We start from the raw sequence: 16,256 nt of genomic DNA, 5'->3' as shown, positions 1-16,256 counted from the left end.
TTAAAAAATTTTCTCCTAGAAGAAATAAAAGCAAGAATAAACAAATGGGACCTAATGAAACTTACAAGCTTCTGCACAGCAAAGGAAACCAGAAATAAAACAAGAAGAAAACCTACGGAATGGGAGAAAATTTTTGCAAGTGAAACCGACAAATGCTTGATCTCCAGAATATATAAGCAGCTCATACGACTCAATAAGAAAAAAATAAACAACCCAATCCAAAAATGGGCAGAAGACCTAAACAAGCAATTCTCCAAGGAAGACATACAAATGATCAAAAAGCACATGAAAAAATGCTCAATATCACTAATTATCAGAGAAATGCAAATCAAAACTACTATGAGGTATCACCTCACACCAGTCAGAATGGCCGTCATTCAAAAATCCACAAATGACAAATGCTGGAGAGGCTGTGGAGAAAGGGGAACCCTCCTACACTGCTGGTGGGAATGCAGTTTGGTGCAGCCACTATGGAAAACAGTGTGGAGATTCCTCAAAAGACTAGGAATAGACTTACCATATGACCCAGGAATCCCACTCCTGGGCTTGTATCCAGAAGGAAGTCTACTTCAGGATGACACCTGCACCCCAATGTTCATAGCAGCACTATTTACAGTAGCCAAAACATGGAAACAGCCTAAATGTCCATCAACAGGTGACTGGATAAAGAAGAGGTGGTATATTTATACAATGGAATACTACTCAGCCATAAAAACCGACAACATAATGCCATTTGCAGCAACATGGATGCTCCTGGAGAATGTCATTCTAAGTGAAGTAAGCCAGAAAGAGAAACAAAAATACCATATGAGATCGCTCATATGTGGAATCTAAAAAACAAAAACAAAAACAAATAAACAAACAAAAACAAAGCGTAAATAAAGGACAGAAATAGACTCACAGACAGAGAATACAGACTTGTGGTTACCAGGGGGGTGGACTGGCGGGAAGGGATAGACTGGGATTTCAAAATTGTAGAATAGACTACACTGTATAGCACAGGGAAATATACACAAAATGTTATGATAACTCACATAGAAAAAAATGTGACAATGAGTGTGTATATGTCCATGAATAACTGAAAAATTGTGCTGAACACTGGAATTTGACACAACATTGTAAAATGATTATAAATCAATAAAAAATGTTAAAAAAAATCAAGTAGCAGAATCATTAATTAGAGGTGGAGCTGATCCAGGTTTCATGAGGCCTGAAGCTAATAGAATTTGCAGAAAGTTTGTTGAGAAAAATAATAAATTATAAAATCAGATATGAAAATGAATGAGAAAAAAATCACGTTATAAAATTTTAGAAAGCTGACAAGTGCCACTAATATCACAGAATGTAGAAGAAAGTATAATTTTTATTAATTTATTGCCTAATATCTTCTCCCATATCTTTTCCTACATTTCTGTGCTGCATACTCTGATCATCTCTTCAAATGCAAATAATTTCTATGTAAATATAAATGCAAATATATACAAATGCAATTGCAAATACTATTTTAAATTTCTATGTAAATAGTCAAAAGGTTTTTCAGTTATTTCTTCAGCACAGCAGATTGAAACGTATTCTTTATCATTAACAGTTTTGCAAAAAATATTCAGCTTCACAACTCTTTTATGTCCTGTAAGTTTAAGCTTGGGACAGAAGTCTCCTTCATGCTTGAGTCGTAAGATTTCAGGGCATTTTGATTCTCTTGTGCAAGTTAATCTTGAGTGCTTTATGACAACACTCAACCAGCTTGTCACTGATGGTTCATTTTGTGGGGTGTTATAAGGTTTTTGCTAGTTTACTGATGGAAGTACTTGTTGTCAAATCAGCGAGAAAGTTAGATCTTTTTCCAGTGTGTTCATATGATTCATTACATCACTTAATTAATTACTTTCTATTCGAAATTTCTCACTCTCCATGAATGACTGCTTTTGACTTGGTCTGCAAATTTCTTATGGTTTAATTCTTGATAGAAGAGTATCTATTGATCACACATAGACATATAGTCAGAGTAATTTCACTTTGGTGTGCTATTATAATTACAGATGTTTCACTGTCAGTTATATTTCTGAGAAGGAATATAAAATATAAAAGGAATATAAAACCTCTAGTTTTGATTAGGTGACAGTGAGAATTCAATTCTGCCTACAGGCCTAACGAATTTTACACGTTTGATGAATTTTATGCACGTAATGATTAGAAGAATTTTCCACATATGGACTAGCTTCTGCCTGCACACCTTTCAAATCTGCTTCTCCTCCACTACGCTGTATTTCTGATGCTGGACCATTCAACACAGCAACTAAACTTCTGGCTCCACTGTCCACTTCGTGAAATTAGGTGAGTCAGTGTGGCTGGGCAGGACTATTGTAGACTATGTATCACACAGCCGACACCACAAAGGCTGACAATACCGGACACAGATCAGGCTGGGGGGGGCACAGAAACACAGTCTATGGAAAAGTTTGATGAAAGGGAAAAGTGGAAAGAGACAATAATATTCTTACAGATAAAACATCTTACTCTTAGAAAATTTACAAAAATATCTGACTATGTGAGCACAACAGTAGAGCCCCAGAAGGAGATGTGTAAGTGAGGGGCCCTGGAGTTTAAGCTCCACTAGCTTTTTTGTGAATGTACCTCTGCTCTTTCCCTAATGTGGTTCTTGTTTTAATTTAATTTAATTCTTCTGTAGCTTTATTGAGGTCTAATTGACATATAACACTGTGTAAGTTTAAGGCGTACAACGTGATGCTTTGATGCACCACATATTTTGCAAAATGTTTACCACAGTAAGGTGAGTTAGCACACCCTTCACCGCACATAATTATCACTTTCTTCTTGTTGTTATGGTGAGAACATTAAAGCTCTATTCTCACAGCAACTTTCGAGTATACAGAACAGCGAGGTCAGCACGCTGCACATTATCTCCAGAACTTACTCAACTTAGAACTGAATCTTTGGACCCTTTGACCAACACTTCCCCAATTCCCCTACCCCTAGGCCTAGGCAACCAGCATTCTATTCTCTGTTTCCATGAGCTCCATGTTTCTGATCCCATATACAAGAGAGATCATACAGTGTCTGTCTTTCTCTATCTGACTTATTTCACTCAGGCTAATGCCTTCAAGGTCCATCTATGTTTATATATATACACCACATTTTTTTTATTCATTCATCCATCCATGGACACTTAAGTTGCTTCCATGTCTTGGCTGTTGTACATAATGTTGCAAAGAACAGAAGGGTGCACATATCTTTTTGGGTTAGTGTTTTCATTTCCTTTGGATAAATACCCAGAAGTGGAACTGCTGGATCATATGGTAGTTTCAATTTTTTGAAGACCCTCCATACTATTTTGCATAGTGGCTGCACCAATTTACATTCCTACTAAACATGTACAAAGGTTCCCTTTTCTCTACATCTTCACAAGCACTTGTTATCTCTTGTCTTTTGGTAACTGCCATTCTAAAAGCTAAGAGGTGATATCTCGTTGTGGTTCTGGTTTGCATTTCACTGATGATTAGTGATACTGAGCACCTCCTCATGGACTTGTTTGTCTTCATGTCCATATGTATGTCTTCTTTGGAAAACTGTCTATTCAAGTTCTCTGCCCATTTTTTTTAAATTGGACTTTTTTTTCTGCTATTGAATTGTACAAGTTCCTTATATATTTTGAATATTAACCCCTTATCAGGTATGTGGTTTGCAAATATTTTCCCCCATTCTATATGTTGCCTTCTCATTTTGTTGATTGCTTCTTTTGCTGTGCAGACACTTTTTAGTTGAATGTAGTTCCACTTGTTGATTTTTGCTTTGTTTTAATTTTAAAATGTAAGTTTTGCACTGCCAAAATTCAATTTTCCACTCCACTTTCATCATTGGTGGAAGAGGTAAGACGTGGCCACAGAATAGAACTTCTCCCTGGGACATTCACGTGACTATAAGATTTTATTTTTCTTCTTGGGAGCCAGAGGAGGATGCCTGCCCTCTCTCAGGTTACCCACTTCACCTCCCTAAGCCTCAGTTTCTCCATATGTACAATGTGGGAATTCAAGGCCTTTCAAAAATTATGTCCCAATGAAGGAATGAGTTCATTGGATTAGAAACTGAAGCCTCCTGAGTGGCCTGGTCCTGGGATCATGGCAGGTCCATTTCAGCTGTAAGGGAAAAGCCAGAGCACTGCAGGCACGGCCCTGTGTGCCCGGGGGTGGCGTGGCACATGGCACCATCATGCCTCGTCACGGGGCACCAGGAAAGAAGAGACCATTCTGGACAAATGGATCTGAATGTAGGGAGACCGGAAGCCAGGATGGGAGTGGCGGCATGGGCACAGCAAACCCAAAATGAACTCCACGAGGTTGCTTTGTCTGGGACAACCACCTAAATCCATCATTTGACAAACACATAATGGGAAAACAGGTACAGCCACACTTAATGTCAGGAGGTTTCTAAAATTTCGATGAACTTGAAATAAATATTACGAGAAGGGGTATATACTTGATGAATGTTTAAAGGTTGATGAATGTTTAAAGGTTTAAAGGATGAATGTTTAAAGCTATATACTTGATGAATGTTTAAATGCTCAAAGGCAAGAGGGGTTTGAGAACAGCATGACCCACGTAGCGTAGCACATGTTGCCAAGTTCAGAAGGTCAAACTAATGAATACTATAACTGAGCTGGTGGTAAGAAGGCAAGGGATTTTCAGAGCTGTAACCGTAAAAATATGTGTATTTACCCATTACAGTCCCTGCTGGTGCAATTTCTCTTGAAAAAACTTTTTACTGCCTTCTGTTTATGATGAGCTGAAAGCCAGAGGACCACTTCTCGAGGACCCTATTAACAAAGATTAGAAATTAACAAATGCATAGCTCAAAAAAAAGGCACAAATCTGTGTTTGCATGAAAGATTTTTTTTCTGGACCGTATAACTATCTCTGGTTTGCACGATTACTCTAAGGAGTTTATTATTATGTTTTCCTGATTATGCCATGCATGTCCACAAAAATAAACACTTTATTAAAAATAGATAACACTCTTAGTCCCCGATAAATGAATAATAATTAATTTTATCTAAAGAACACAACTTGACACATGGTAATTACAGCTTGGAAAAACTGCTAAAATTATCTTGGTAAAATTCCTATTTTTTTCATTTCCCTCTTTTATCCCATTGATTTTGATTAGTTTCTTCACATGTCAGGTGATCTTAAATTATGTGTGTATAACTGCTGTAACTCCATTTCTCCTTAGAATATCTACACCATAGAGGAAATACAGTCATTGGATAGTTTATTACAGAATGAATCAATTATCCTACTTTGAAATAGAGTTATAGCTTATAGATATGTAAATAAAAATGTCTTATTTGAAAACTTGAAGAATCCAGCAATCCCTTTCTTTGAAACGTGTGGTCATCTGCGAGGGCACTAAAAAGGAGCAGAAATGTGAGGACGAGTTCTGCCGCTTCTTCTAAAGACCTGCTTGTCTTTAATTAAGTCAGTTCTTTTCTCCATGACACAATTTTCCCTTTTAGTAAAATGCAGATCATATCAGCTTCCTAACTACTGCGTAGACCTATTATGATGAAACTAAGTGTGTCTTCAGATGTGAAACATTTCTTCAAGTACAAATACGAGATACAATTGTTTTTAATAGGACCAATAATTAAAGTAAACGTCTACTTTTCCCATTATGTTTACTGTCAATCTGTCTAAAACCAACTTAATGAATCTACTTGACAATTTAATTATCTGACTCTATTGAGATTCATAGGCACAGCAAGAGAAAAAGGCAGAGGTACTGTTTTCCAGCATCTTTTAATAAAACATACCTTCCAAACAACAAATCAAAAGTTGACTTTCACAGTAACCTTTCATTTTAAGTTCTACATTCACGAGTTCTAATTCAGTGGAGTAAATATGGTGATTAAGCCACCATAGTGGCAATAGAGCACACATTTCTATGAACAGTGAAATATCTACACTTTGACACCTGGCTCCTGTTTCTGGGTTTTATCAAGCATCTAAAATTTCCTATATAATTTTAAAAGGCCTCTAGTTTATATCCTGACCTTACCACACACTAGTTGTACAAAATAAAACACAGAAGTTCTTGGCATTTTGGGGGCTCTATAAAATGAAATGAATAACAGACTGAAAAAATTACGGAACCAAGAATTCCTTCTCCACAAACCTGTTATCAAAATAAAATATTTAGTCAATATCATGTTGAGCTTACTTACTATTTTATAGAAAAGAAGAAATTCATAAATAGAAAAGAATCTCAATAAAATTTTGAACATAGACCTTTGAGTTATTTACTTTAATATACCTAGGACTATAAATAACAATATAATTTTTCTCTTCTAAAATATAATGAATTATCTTTTTATGTCATTCAAGCCTTACTAATTCAGTTACAAAGGTCTTAGATCTTTTTAATTCACTGCACTAAAATGACACTCTTGCTCCTAGTGGTTAAAAATGCAGATATTAGAACTAGACTGTAATGGATATAAAATCTGGTCTTGTTCCTCAGGAGCTGTTGGACATTAGACAATTTATTCAACCTCTCTGTGCCTGAGTTTGCTCATTTATAAAATAGAAGTACTAACAGACCTGCCTGGAAGATTGCTGTGAGAGCTAAAGTTCAACACCAGTAAAGCACTTAGAACAGTGCCTGACACTTATTAACCCCTCAATTCATGTTAACTGTTACCACTACGGTTGTCACTGCTGTTTCCCATACATTTTCCCATCTTTGATTAACACTTAAGTGAAAGCAATCACTATAAACCAGAATATCTACAAATACTCCAGAATAGATAAGATGGTCAGACCATTGTGAATATGACTGTTGGGTTAAAAAATCTTTTAAAAGACAATAGACAAGACATGGAAACAACCTAAATGTCCATCAACAGATGACTGGATAAAGAAGTTGTGGAATACTACTCAGCCATAAAAAAGAATAAAATAATGCCATTTGCAGCAACATGGATGGACCTGGAGATCTATCATTCTAAGAGAAGTAAGCCACAAAAAGAAAAAAAAAACATCATGGGATATCACTTATTTGTGGAATCAAAAAAAAAAGACACAAATAAATTTATTTACAAAACAGAAACAGACTCACGGATATAGAGAAAAAACTTTTGGTTACCAGGGAGTAAAGGGGGTAGGAAGGGATAAATTGGGAGTTCGAAATTTGCACCTCTTGAGGAGTGATGGAATTGTTAGGTATCTTGATTGTGGCGGCGGTTTCATAGGTGTATACATCTATCAAAATTCATCAAATTGTATGTCTGGGATATGTGTAATTTACTGTACAGAAATTACACCACAATAAAGTTGTTTTAAAAAAGTCTTTAAAAAGGGTTAAAGATGTGAACAGAAAGTTTATACAAGACATATCTGTAATAATTCTGCTAGGAATAAATACAGAGATACAGAAAAAACTACCTAGATAAGGTCAAGTTAATTACCTATAATTTAATAAGACATTGATCATACATCATTTTATTTAATTTGGCTGTTTAAAAAATAATCCCAACATACCTTCAGTTAAATTAGATTAATAAAATTGATTTATAATGGGCAGTTACAATAGATTTTGACATGACTTATATGTGAAATTTTTAAATGTAAATAAAAACTTAATTCTGAATCACTGATCCCTTTTCTAGTCAATAGTGAGAAATTTTCCAGCAAGAATGGAAAAAATATTTCTTCTGTTTTTACTGCTGAAGAACAAACAACATATTAAGACCAAGTTAGAAGTTAACATTTTAAATTTATAGCTCTCTAAAAACTTTTGAAGAAAACCATATATATGACACCCAAGAGCCTAAACATAAGTCAAATATTAAAGGTGGAACAAGAAAGGAAGGGAATGGAATTGAGGTGAGTTTTGCCATAGGCAAATAGAAAATTCAAACTGAATTATAAGCTTGTTAAAGAACTATAGATTTTTAAAAAAAAAAAATACACACTGTAAAACAGAAATAACCCCAAATTCATTATCCATTAAACCTTAGCCAGGTTGGTCTTTACAATAAACACTTTCATACATAATTTATTGAGAATATTTCAACCCATTCATTTACACTGGAATAAGAAATCCCCTGTTCTACTTACTCCATTTAAATCTGCTTTAGCTTGTGCTCCATATGCTTCTTCAGATCCTAAAGTCTGAACGTGAACCTCACTATAGCCTTCCAAGCCAGCTTCTTCAAACAGGAGACAAGTTCTGCAGCAAAGTAAATGCAATTAAAAAATATTCATGAATTTATGGTAGGTCAATTCCAAGAATCCCTTAGTTTCGGCCCCTAATAGAGGTCACTCATTTTGGACACCAATAACAATTACAGTGAAAGGAGGGCAATCTAGGGGCATTTAAGGCCATCAGGTCACTCCCGAATACAGCTTCAGCTTCACATCAAACATTTGATATCTTATAGCCTCAATGTCCTTATCCTCTAAACTGTCTGAAATTGAAGATTTCCTCTTTGATCCAATAATTATATGTACAAGTATTTTTTATATTTCTAAGGGACTCGAGTTTTGGGGGGTTTTTTGTTGCTTAAAGTTTAATTGCTAATCTGTTGTATTACATATGGTCAAAGAATGCGGTCTGCAAAATTTCTACTTTCTGAAATGGATTAAAGTAGCCTTGAGGATGCTAGGAAATAAGGTGCAGACTTGTCTTGTGGGGGAAAATGTTCTCTCTGTAGCTATTAATTCAACACTGTTATATTATGTTCTAATACTCTGTTCTTTTTTATCAGCTGGATAAATATTAAGATCTGTTGAATTCATCCTCTAATTGGGCAGTTTGTAGCATTTGTGTTTATTAGTGCAGCTATGATTTTGACAACTTTTGAGACGTTGTTTGAATGCTTTCTGTTTTAATGTTTGCTTTGTTTCCTGACTTTTAGAATAGCATTCATTCATTGAACAATATTTACTGAATGTTGTATCAGGTATGTTTTCATTGCTTTTATTTTATTTAAGTGCCTAAGAAAGTATTCCTCTTTCAGGTTCTTTGTTCAAATATCCCCTAATAAAGTCTTCCTTAAGTGCTAAATTTAAATTATGTTCCATTATTATTCTTTTACGTAACACTCTTTAATATTTCTTCAAAGCATTTTTCAATTCTTTGCGGGTTATTAGTTTAATGTCTATCCACATACTAAAGCTATTGGTCTGTCTTGCACACAAGTATACACCCAAAGCCCAGAAGTGATTGCTATGTAGTAAAGGACTCAAATGTTAGTGGAAAGAGAGGATTAATTAATTAATAATCTGGATAGTCTTAAAAATTCATATTGTAGTTGTCTTTAATTTAAAAATACTTTGATTCTACATTGAATGATGGGATTGTGCACAATTTTAATTCATTTTCCAGTTTATTTTTTCCACTTTTAAATGTTTCATGATCATCATTGTTGATAAAGGATAAAATGATTTGCTATGAGTCCCTCCCTGTGAAAAAAGGATTAGCACTAATTTGTTTATTCCTGTGTCTCACCAGCACTTACTCATTGTAATTAATAAGGGCTTGAATCTTTAACGTAGATTCTCTTGAGTAACTCAACAATATGGTTTAAATACAGGACATGGTAGGAAGCATCAGCACTGCAGATGGAACGTAAAAGATTTGACTCAAGCATCAGAACTTTCATAAACGTTGTTAATTAAATTTGGCTATAGAACTATTATGAAATTTCTTTCTCTGGATTTTTTAAAGAAAAGAAAATTTTCTGGGACAAACTATAAATGCTCTCCAGACACCAAATGGTTGAAGGTACCATATGACCTGTCAAAGGATCTGTGACTTCTGATTCTGTTGCCCGTATGCATTATGTTAACTTTCTGAATGTAATCTTCAGGGTAAGAGAAAAAAAAAAGCATAGGTTTCTAGCAGAATTTAGCATCCAAGAAACTTTTCCAATACTTGTTTCTAGATATCTGTGCAAGCTAAACTGTAAAGTTGCTGATGCAAGACTCATTTGTATCAGAACCTGCCACAACATAAAATGTACGGAACAAATGTATTAATACTCAGGGGAAAATGTTAAGTGATCGTAATAATGATTCTTGTTAAAGAATTTGATTGCTAACATGCCTTGAATTTAGTTAGACTGGAGAGTCCATTTTTTTGTCTCATAGACAAACCTTTTCAAAATACTTTCTTTCAGCTGTCCACCTGTCCACCTCTCCTTTTCAGCCGCTTTGGGTCCTCCCAGTGTGCAGACAGCAGTTGCTCTGAAACCGTCATGGTAACAAGCACTTACCTGATGACATAAGGTTAAGACATAAACAATGGAATGAACCTAAGCTTCTGAACACATCCTTGTGAAATGCAAAGATCTTTATCTGTCTTGCCAATGACACTGTCATTAACAAGTGAAGTGTCAGGAAAGTTGGGCTAATTACAGCTGCATACAGTTCACATTCTGATCTCATAACATAGCTGTGTCGTTTTATACATGTCTACATCCATTAAGTATAATCTCCTTCTGAACTGAATAACATCTAAAACACTCCTCAGAAAGAATAAATTATGGTCTGAGAATAAATTGGGTGTTAAGAAGAACTGATTCTAAGCAAGCAAATACGTTTCAGTGAATAAATAACATACATGCCTGCATTATTTGATAAATGTAATATACGTATATGTAGTGTTTTTTTTGTAAACAACAGGAAACTTTCAAGAGAAGCAAAAGTCTTAAGTTACTATTTTCCTATCACTGAGAACATTCTGAGTTTTTCAAGCTAACTCATTTATCAATATTGCACAATAAATACAAAGAAATAAACTCTTTACATTCTCAAAACAAAGATTATAAAGCTATTACAGCTTTATCACACTTTTCTCTTTGGCATCTATGTCCTCAAACAGAACATTTTGTTTCTGGGAGCACAAAACTGTTGAAGGAGCAAGGACTTGACAGTCTGGGAGACCTGGATTTAATTCCCAGTTTAGCCATCTCTTCTCGGGCAAGTTACTGAACCTCTCTGTCTCAGTCCCTCTTGTAAAATGAGCATGATAACTACTTTGCAGGAGAGTTGTAAAGACGAAAGACCTATAAGGAGGCTGCCTCATACCACAGCAGATGTAACACAGTAGTTGCTGCTCAGTTAATTTTCCTCTTCCTTTCCCAAGTGACTGGTTCAGAAACCACGTGCATCTTGAACTGAATTCCTAGCTGCCAACGATTCAAAGTGAAAAAACATTGTAGCTGATTCATAGTCTAAAATCTGAAATGGATCTTTAAAAGCCCCTAGTATCTCAATGATTTGAAACAACAGTATTTCAGTAGGTCCAATAAAGTTATCTTAGAATTTGTTGTATTTTATGACCCAATTAGCTTCACCTTTAAATGTATATACAAGTTTAAAATCAAGATGCTCGTAGAATAAAAATATAACTGAAACGCTGAATGCAGGTATTTAATGTAACCAAAAACCTGGCAGTACCATGAAGTCAGCAAAGTAAACACTGGAAGGAGATAGCTGGCCTTGTTGACTCCGTTAAACACGTCAAAGAACTGCATCTAAAAATATTTGAAAAATCTGCTTATTTTCCATCTGTTATATTTCTCAGAGGAGAACTGCAAGTTCATGTGAAAGTTCACTGTAAGTTCAAATATGTCATATCAGGTCATTTACAGGGTAAGAGTTCACTGGGAGTTTATTATTATTTTTTAAAGACCGAAGTGGAAAAAGAATAAACATACTAATTGCAGCTATGTTATTTTGCATTATGATCACTGCATTTTTGAGCTTCATAAATTAAAATTATAAATTCTAAAAGGCCATGTGCAACACATAATGGCAACAACAGGAATTACAAGGAAGATGCCTAAGACAGTTGTCATATTTTACATTCTACTGAGTAATTTGTTTAAACTACATATTTAAAAATAGTAATATAGAGATACAGAAAAGAAGAGAGAAGCACCAGAGATAATAAATGAATGTCTTTTCATTATTTAGCTGAATAGAGATGATCTTTAACTTGCAATTGCTGAGAATGCTATTGAGGAACACCACAGGAAACCAGAGAAGTATGTTTCATTTGGAACAAAATTACTAAGTCATTGAAAAAAAATCTAAATCGAACAGCTATTAGTCAATATTATTTGAATTACTACACAACATTGTACCTCAATAAAAAAAACTTTTTAATAAATCTTTGGGTAAAACCTTCACATTTTTTAGAATGTTTAGAACAACAATTTTCAAGGAAAATAACAGTGAACGTGTATTAAAATTTAGGACATAACTTCTGGGTTCACAGATTAAAAATATTTTCTTTCTATAAAATACTGGTAATCAAGAGTTCAGCAAAGGATTCTAAATGGATTGAGTAAGGGTGCAGCCCACTGATTCTCAGTTTCTCCTGTCAAATGCGTGGCCTCAGCTTCACAGTAGAACTTTAAATCTATAACTTGCTTCTTAAATTGAAAAGCACATCATAGGGAGGGTATAGCTCAGTGTAGCGTGTGCCTAGCATGCATGAGGTCCTGGGTTTGATCCCCAGTACCTCCATTAAACAAACAAACAAATACCTAATTGCCTCACCTGCCAAAAATTAAACATTTAAAAAAAATTATAAAAAAAGAAAAACACACCTGTTTCTCTCCAGAATGACTATAGTCTCTTCATGATATATTGTCAATTGGTTTCAAGGGATCATAGTATTTATTCATTCAGTCACTCAATACATGTGAATTCAGTACTTGCTATTTACAAGATGCTATGCTAAGGATTATAAAAGACACAGAAATTAATTGGACAAAAGTTTCATTTTCAAGAAGCCTACAACCCAGTAGAAGAAATATGAAATAAAAAGAATACATAAATAAGTAAATAATACAGGGTTGAAATCATTTAGGGCCATTTGAGAGAGGTCAGTGAATGATTGAGAAGTGCTTAGAAGACACTGTTTCCAGTCAGCAGGATAATCTTGGAGTTAATTACTAGCTGAATACCTAATTAAGACGCTATTTTCTTATGTCAAATTGTTAAACATGAATTAAGAGCAAACTTATAAAAAAAAAACTCTTTACCACTTCATTCCAAGAACTTTCTAACACATGCCATTGATCACATCACAGAACTGTCAAGTTATTTCTACACTTTGCTTTGAAAAGATGGTCCTGGAGTTGGAAACAATTATACTTTTGTTTGTTAAAAATTTCTAGAAAGAGATAGAGAGAGAATACAACATTTAAAAACAAAACCCTTTTAGTCACTGACCTGGAATTTCAGCAATAGAGACTTGAGAAAAGTCACAAGTTACATCAGGTACCAGGCAATGTTGCGGGTCACCAATTTCATACAATATCACCAATTTCATACAATAGCTCTTCAGCCGCTGCACCAGAGGAGACTAATCCCCATGTCAGGGCTCGGATAGGATGAGCTGTCTGTCAGGGAAACATTGTAGTATGGGAAATCCTGCGCTGTGCCTAGGCAAAGAACAGGGAAGTCTATGGTTTAGAGATGTCAGGGGGAAAATCCAAGGGAAAGAGACTGCATTATACCAAAAGATACTTCTGATGAATGACAATTATCCAGAACTCACTGCGCATTTTGTATACTCTATTTTTATATTTAATTTTATACCTTTTAAAATCACACAGTGATTTATTAATGTGTATTAAGTACTAAATACAGACGATACCTGGGGGCCAAAGAGAAAGAAATCGTATTGAGAGGAATGGATGAATATTTAGTATAGAAATTCAGAGACTGTTTTTCAAAAGGTTTGGAAATGGTATCCGGGTCCCCTTGATGTGAGAGTGATGAGAACCCCAGCTGATGGAACATGACAGTCTGGGATAAGAAGTCAGAGAGAGTGGGCCTGCAGGAGCTGTGATGGCTAAAAGCACCTACACACCATGAGAATCCTGCCCAACTGTAAGGACCCTGTGGGGTCTTCCAGGGTCAGACCCCTCCCCCACATCCTCTGCTGCAGCTCCTCTCTGAAGTACCCAGATAACAGTATCTCATGTGTATTTTCTGAGCTTTTCAGATGTTAAAAACCACCACCAAATGGTAGAAATTAACTACTTGATGATCGAGAGCTCGTGGCCCCCAGACCTTCTGGTGCCCAGGTTTGGACAGTGTTGACCGCCCTGTTCCCTCCACATCAACCAATCAGAGGATTGTGCATGAGCTGATCACGTACCCTGTGACCCCCCCCCCCACTCCCTTACCTGGCTTTTAAATATACTTTGCTGAAGCCCTTCAAGGAGTTTGGGGTTTTCTTGGGCATGAGCTGCCCTGCCCTCCTTGCTCAGCCCTGCACTAAACCCTTCTCTACCCCAAACTCCGACGTTCTGGTTTGGCCTCACTGTGCGTCAGACACATGAACTTGTGTTCAGTAACAATCAGATTTCTCTGGTCAGGAAGCCTCACTCCATTGGTGACCGGCTGAGTTTCTCCTCCCTCCTCTTACTGCTTGTTATAAATCCAAGCAGGTGAGACTTGGGCCACAGCTTTCAAAGAGCCTTTAATTTATAAAATTGACCTTTTGTTCACTAAGAAATATAAGATAGTTGAAAAAAAAAAAGAAAAAGAAAAAGGAGAAATAGAGGGTAACTTAGAGATGTCACCTTTAACCCTAGTTTGGTGCTAAAATGGCCATTTAGTAAAGTTCAATATTAAACACGATCTTTTTGAATAATAAGGAAAAGACTCCTCTTTGATTCTGGGAGAAAAAAGAGCATTTCATTATGGTAGACCATAATATAACCTTAAAAGTCAAAGTGACAAGGTCATAAATACAAAAATAATGAAAGCTAATGCACTTTATTTCAATATTTCTAAAATGTACTGAAGGACAATAAAATAAGCTTGTTTTAAAAACAAGATCTTTTGATGGAAAACAAACCACCTTCTCAGATGGAAATGTTAGGTAGTTAGATAAGTGGGGGCACCGGGCAATAAGGTGGAGGAGCGGGAGGAGGGTCCTGAAGATGGTGTTATGCCTGCCTTCAGCTTAAAGGGGCTTTACTTCCACTAAATGAGCGCCAGCAAGAAACTGATGGCCGCAACTCCATGGTAGCGACAAGGACCTAACCAGACATGACCCAATGTTCACTGAAATATAATTAGCATTATGGTTTAGGCTTCCCACCCTCATGGTTTTTTCTGTGTGCGTCACGGGTAAGGACATGCACAAAGGGGACAAACATGACTAAGCACTTCAGGGGCAAGAGCTGTCAATCAACCAAGAGACCCCCTCTAGGCAAAGGGATAAGAGAAGGGGGCAAAGACCATTGCTACCCTCCCTTGGATCAGCCTGCCTGCTGTTCTTGGAGGTGCAATTTTGCGCCACTAATTGAATCTTTAAATTCTTTTCACTGCACGACACTTATGTCTCCCGTCTGAATTCTTATCTTTCAGGCAAGACAAAAACCAAGGTTTTTTTTTTTTCTTCCCCTTTTGGGGTAATATAAAGACATTATAATGTCAGTTCTACCAAATTTATACACTCAAAAGAAAACCAACTGGAATCATCTTCTTTAGATAAAAGAATACTGAGTTTCACATGGAAGAATAAATGCCAGAGAACAGCAAAGCACTTTTTTAAAAGGTGAGGGCAGTGAGGAAGGACGTGGCTCATCAGATTGTAGAACATGTTATCTTGTACCCGTATGAGACTGTTGCTATATGCATTTGCAGCCACATATGATTATCTGAGGATTAATAAAACATATGAAAGAATGAATGTTAGAACAGTTAACGTGAGTACATGGGCAGAAGTGGTGCTGATAGCAAGAGAGAGAAAGTGAGTGGGAAAAAGGAGTCAAACAAAACATTTTTAAAAGCTGCGTTAAAGAGAGCATGTAGGATAAAACCACATTTACTCACTTATGATAAATATTTTGTTTGTGTGTGTGTATCTCTAGATCTACCTACCTAGAGAGATAAATGTTTTAACTGTTAGAGAAGAAAGAAGGACAATTCTGAGTAAGAAGGAAGCATGAGAAAATGACTTGAGAAGTGGCTTGCAGTGCGGGCGGGGGCAGACCACGGGCTGAGCTGTCTTCCTTGACCATTTGATCTCTTGCTCTTTAGCACTCTCTAATCACAGCTTCCCATCTCAGAATATATCCTCTTCCTCCCACTATCTCTGAATTTAAACTCTACTCTCCCACGATCCATCTTTGCCCTGGCTCTCCCTTCCCTGGGCTGCACACTCCACACCATCCATCCACTCCCATGGCTTTGACACTCAGCTCC

The 16,256-nt window shown here is 36.1% G+C and overlaps 1 long non-coding RNA gene across 1 annotated transcript in view; it reads right to left on the bottom strand.

The window, feature by feature from the left end:
• LOC116659019 overlaps window positions 1-12,717 on the bottom strand; it is an 85,922-nt gene extending 73,205 nt beyond the window's left edge. Inside the window, exons 1-4 of the long non-coding RNA XR_004314290.1 lie at window positions 12,635-12,717; window positions 10,173-10,291; window positions 8,133-8,244; window positions 4,734-4,831 (exon numbers count right to left, since the gene is read on the bottom strand). This is a non-coding gene — a long non-coding RNA (uncharacterized LOC116659019). The remainder of the gene's footprint in view (window positions 1-4,733; window positions 4,832-8,132; window positions 8,245-10,172; window positions 10,292-12,634) is intronic.
• Between the last annotated feature and the right edge of the window lie 3,539 nt (window positions 12,718-16,256).

The sequence above is a fragment of the Camelus ferus genome, chromosome 2, assembly GCF_009834535.1.
Source record: "Camelus ferus isolate YT-003-E chromosome 2, BCGSAC_Cfer_1.0, whole genome shotgun sequence".
Taxonomy (NCBI): Eukaryota; Metazoa; Chordata; class Mammalia; order Artiodactyla; family Camelidae; genus Camelus; species Camelus ferus.
This window is presented reverse-complemented; position numbering and strand designations above follow the sequence as displayed.